Raw genomic sequence first — 5,596 nt, forward strand, 5'->3', positions numbered from 1 at the left:
TACCAATTAAACACTAACTGCTCGTATCACAGAAAAATAATCAGATCCGTGATTGGTTATAGATTTCAAGCTCCTGGTGTAAAGAGTACGTAGAACTTTTGGAATATGAACTGGAAAAGCTGGAAGATTACATACCACTGCATTGCAGAGGATAAAGCAGCTTTTTTTTTAACATCTCAAATGTCAAAGAAGGAACTGTGTACTCTTGACCTATTGGTTACACAAGACATGTAATTCATGTCACTTCATCCCCGGATGGAGGGCTTGTAATATCAAGAGTGATTGAGGATTCTGAGTCTGTACTCGATGGAGTTGGAAGGCTGAGGGGCGATCTGATTAAAACTTACAGAACACTGAGAGGCCTGAATAGTATGGACATGGAGAAGATGTTACCACTTGTATGAGAAACTAGGACCCATGGGCACAGTCTCAGAGTGAAGGCACAACCCTTTAGAACTGAGATGAGGAGGAATTTCTTCAGCCAGAGGATGGTGAATCTGTGGAACTCATTGCTGCAGAGGGCTGTGGAGGCCAAGTCTTTGAGTGTATTTAAGACAGAGATAGATAGGTTCTTGATTAGCAAGGGGATCAAGGGTTACATGGAAAAGGCAGGAGAATGGGGTTGAGAAACATATAGCTGTGATCAAATGGTAGAGCAGTTTCAATGGGTCAAATGGCCTAATTCTGCTCCTATACCTTATGGTTTTATTTTATGATCTTAGACAAACTGGGATTTGATAGTTTTGTGAGACAGACAGGCATCTGGTGCCTTTAGGTTGAAAAGCTGCCTAACAACAGTCTTTGCATTTTTTAAGTTCCACTTTGTCATTGTCCTGAGAAGGGGCGGTTTCACTTAGACATCCATAAAACTTGAAAACAAAGACATGTCTCTATCTTTCTCACCATCTGTGAGTGGAAGACAACACTCAAAGACTCCAAAAAGGGGAACTTCTAACTCAAGCAAAGACCTAGGTCCAACTGACCGGCTACCAACTTGCAGCTCCTCTGTCACTCTGTAGTTAATAACAACATGATATCTTCATAAAACAAAACAAAAGATCTCTGAAAAAGTCACCTCAGTCCACCCCTTGGGTTTGGACTCTTGACCCAAAGAACTTGTTCCTTTTTGCCAATGTTTACAACCCAGGTCATTTCTGTGGAGCTGTCTCATCTGTCTTATCAAAGTCTGCGGGAATTTGTGCAAACCCTGTATCAAAACATCCTCAGGCTCACAGAAGTGTCAATTATTTATCTGTATTTATGGCTACAAGTCACCTCATTCACTTTATACATCCTGTGTCCAACTGATTAATTACTGAAGAGGCTAAGAAAGGCAGGAAGAAAAGGCCAATTTCTGCACAGCAAGCTCCCATAAACAGGAAGGAGGCTCAGTTTTAGTGGCATTAGCTCAGTTTAAGTATGGACACAAGGGACAACCACCCCCACCCTTCTTCAAAGTAGGGCCATAGGATTTTTATTAACATCCACCTGAGAGGGAAGCTGGTGCCTCAGTTTAACATCACATCTACAAGAAGGCACCTCTGACAGGGCAGCACACCCTCAGTACAGGGTCAGACAGGATTACTGCCTCAAGTTTCTGGAAGGGGGTTTAGACCTTCAACCTTCTGATACATTGGTAGTGTTTGATCATAGAATCCCCACAGTGCAGAAGCAGGCCATTCAGCCCTTCGAGTCTGCACTAACCCTCCAAAGAGCATCTCACCCAGAACCATTCCCCTACCCTAACCCTGTACATCCATATTGCAATTTCCCATGGGCAATCCACCTAACCTGCACATCTTTGGACTGTGGCAGGAAACCGGAGCACCCAGAGGAAACCCACGCAGACATGGGGAGAATGTGGAAACTCCACACAGCCAGTCGCCCGGGGGTGGGATCGAACCCAAGTCCCTGGAGCTGTGAGCACCACTTTGCACTGTGCCACCCTTTTCTAAGGGTTAATCATGAGGAGATGAGTTTCTTTTAATAACATAGCCTTATAGAATCATACAGTTATAAAGCATGGAAACAGACCCTTCAGTCCAACCGACTGTAATCCCAAACTAAACTAGTCCCACCTGCCAACTCCTGGTCCATATCCCTCCAAACATTTCCTATTCATGTATCTATCCAAATGTCTTTTAAACGTTGTAATTGTACCCACATCTACCACTTCCTCAAGAAGTTCATTTCACACGCGAACCACCCTCTGTGTAAAAAAAATTGCCCTTTTTAAATCTCTCTCCTTTCACCTTAAAATGTGTTCCTTAGTCTTGACATTCCCCATCGTAGGGAAAAGAAAACTACCATTAACCCTATCTATACCCTTCATTATTTTATAAACTTCTACAAGGTCACATCTCAACCTCCTATGCTTCAGTGAAAAAAGTCCCAGCCTATCCAGCCTTTCTTTATAACTCAAACCTTCCATAGAAGGGTCTAGACCCGAAACGTCAGCTTTCCTGCTCCTCTGATGCTGCTTGGCCTGCTGTGTTCATCCAGCTCTACACCTTGTTATCCCCCTTCCACACCCTCAGTCTGTTTCTGTGGTAGAATGCTTACTGCATAGCTTTTATCATTAAGCCATTAATCCAGAGACACGGATAATGTTCTGGGGACCAGGTTCGAATCCCACCATGGCAGATGGTGGGCCTTGAATTTGATTAAAAATATCCGGAATTAAGAGTCTATTGACAACCATTGTCGATTGTCGTAAAAACCCATCTAGCTCACAAATGCCGTTTAGGGAAGGAAACTGCCATCCTTACCTGGTCTGGCCTACATGTGACTCCTACCCACAGCAATGTGGTTGACTCTCAACTGACCTCTGGGCAATTAGGGATGGACAATAAATGCTGGTCCAGCCAGTGACACCCACATCATGTGAATGAATTAAAAAGATAATTCCTGTAATAAAATGTTTGGATGCCAGTGAGACAGGGAAAGGATTCACCTGTGTCAGAAATTAAAAAAACAGAAACCACTTCAGATCGAGGTGTGGAGAACCAAAAGTGAAGAGAAAGCAGCTCTTTGAGAAGAAGGGAGGAATTGGGAATCAGTCGAACCTTTGCAAGCGTGTGGGTTATCCACCTCCGCTGGTCTCCATGGCAACTCTTGGTAGAAGTTCTTGCACTGCTCGCAGTTTAACCCTTTAGTGTTGTGCTTACAGGTACATCTTCCGTGAATCTGAACAAAAACGGGGAGACAAAGCAGCCACAATGTCACAATAGATTAAATATTCCAAGGGACAAGATCCTCACTGAGATAACAGGCTGAAATTCAGCTGGATTAGCCATTCTCTGGTTACATCTCCTGCCTCCACAGAAATGTACCTTTCTAAAATAAAAGTAAAGATTTCTGAAGAAGGGTCTAGGCCCGAAACGTCAGCCTCTCTGCTCCTATGATGCTGCTTGGCCTGCTGTGTTCATCCAGCTCTGCACCTTGTTATCTCAGATTCTCCAGCATCTGCAGTTCCTACTATCTCTAAAGCTTTCTATTCATAGTTTGAGCAGGTTGTGGTGGTACCTTGCTGGGTCAGTCACCTGGAATCACACGCATCTCGTTGATGGAAACCACTGTTCACCAAGTCTGCAGTCTATAGGAATATTGACAAGGGGGTCATAGCTACCAACTTGAGAGGGTCTTACCATTCCAGGAACTCCTTCTTGAATCCCAGCCACTGGAGAGCACTCCGAAGCATGGCCATAACAAAAGCAACTGCCCCGGACCACCAGCTCAAACAAAGCATAATAATATTTCTGCAGGACCTCCATTCGCCTGTCCAGTAGGTTGTCTCCAAGCGTGTGCAGTTTGGTGAAGTGTATTTTCAAGTTAGTAATTCTTAGGAGATCTAGCAGTAATGAAAACACAAAGAAACAATAACGGAACGTGTAGGCAGCTCAGTACGTTATTGAGGAACACTCATCACCTTGGCACGCCTTCTCCAGTCACATGTCTGAGACAAGCTTCAGCCCTGCCACTGCTCCCACCCCCAACCAACACCACCGCCGCCACCACCCCCCCCCCCCACCAACTGCCCCCACCCGCCCAGTCAGATTGCCCCATTGTGTACAGACGGCAGAAACACCAGGGCTGGGAGTAAGACCGACTGGTCATTTTCACACAGTGCGTTGTTGTGATTTGGAACATGCTGCCCAAGAATGGGAGTGTGGTAAATTATGAAGGGGAAATATTTATGTGGCAATGGGATTCAGAGTGATGGGCTAAATGGCATCTTACCATGGAATACGATTCTCTGGCCCAGTGCACACTCTGTGAACTGGAACACTGGCCCAGTACATTCTCTATGGGCTGGAACACTGGCCCACCGCATTCTCTATGGGCTGGAACACTGGCCCAGTGCATTCTCTGTTAATTGGAACACTGGCCCACCGCATTCTTTATGAGCTGGAACGCTGGCCCAGTGCATTCTCTACGAGCTGGAACACTGGCCCAGTGCATTCTCTTTGAGCTGGGACACTGGCCCAGTGCAATCTTTGCACACATGCAATGGCTCACTGCTCTCTTTGGGGTTAATTTAAGGGTCAATGCAATGGCTCTATCTTCTTGCTGAAGACCTAGGCCCATTCTCAGAAGCCCCAACATGCGTCAATTGCTGTCAGGAAGTTAGCTGCCTGCTATCAGGGCTCCCCCATCCCTTTCTCCTGGAGCTGCCAGACACTTGAGAGCCAACAATCCCAGCAGCATCTCCCGAACCCCCAGTGCAATGGTCAGTGCTGCTACTGCGGAACGCCAGCAACATGGAGGAGGCCCTGGATCATGGTCAGTTTGTGGAGCCTGCAAGGCTCAGTCTAGTAGGAAATTGGGTCAATCTGTAGGGGGGGTGTGGAGAAGGTATGTCAGTGTGGGAGCCTGATACCGCCATTTCGAGGCCACAGGGAGGCTCCAATTGTGACGCGGAATCTGTTCCCCTGTCTCATAACATGAACGGGAAGGACATTCTCTTGTGTGGAAAGCACATGGATAACATGGGGTTACAGGGATAGGGTGGGATGCTCTTTAGAGGGTCAGTGTAGACTCGATGGGTTGAATAGCCTCTTTCTGCACTGTAGGGATTCCACTATTCTATGATTTGATTCTACAAAAAGCAATTTTACGAAATTCTGAAATAAAATTTTGTATCAAAAACCTTTCAAACCTTGATACAAAGCCGGAGGCTGACACAGGAACCTGGGAGTAAGCTTTGTGAAGGAAACCTGGCTGGAAACATTGAGATCCCATTCACTTACCTTGAATCTCCAGGCTGTAGGGATCAGCCACCTTGATGGCAGGATCTAGCACTTTGTAAATGACCTGCAAAAGGATTTTGATGGATTCATTAATCGACAATCTTGTGCTGCTGATAAATGGAACACATTCTGAGATGGTTCGAAGTACTTCAGAGCCAATTAAGTTTGTTTTTTTGAATTGTGGTAACATCACAGATACAGAGCACAGCAAGATCCCGCATGCGCACTCTCATGGATAAGAGGATGACCTTCTTTCTGTGATGCTTATGGAGAAAGATCCATTGTCTCAGACATTGCGGAGAACATTTAGAGATAGTAGGAACTGCAGATGCTGGAAAATCTGAGAT

This window comes from Rhincodon typus, chromosome 16 (genome assembly GCF_021869965.1).
Source record: "Rhincodon typus isolate 14 chromosome 16, sRhiTyp1.1, whole genome shotgun sequence".
In the NCBI taxonomy this organism is placed as follows: Eukaryota; Metazoa; Chordata; class Chondrichthyes; order Orectolobiformes; family Rhincodontidae; genus Rhincodon; species Rhincodon typus.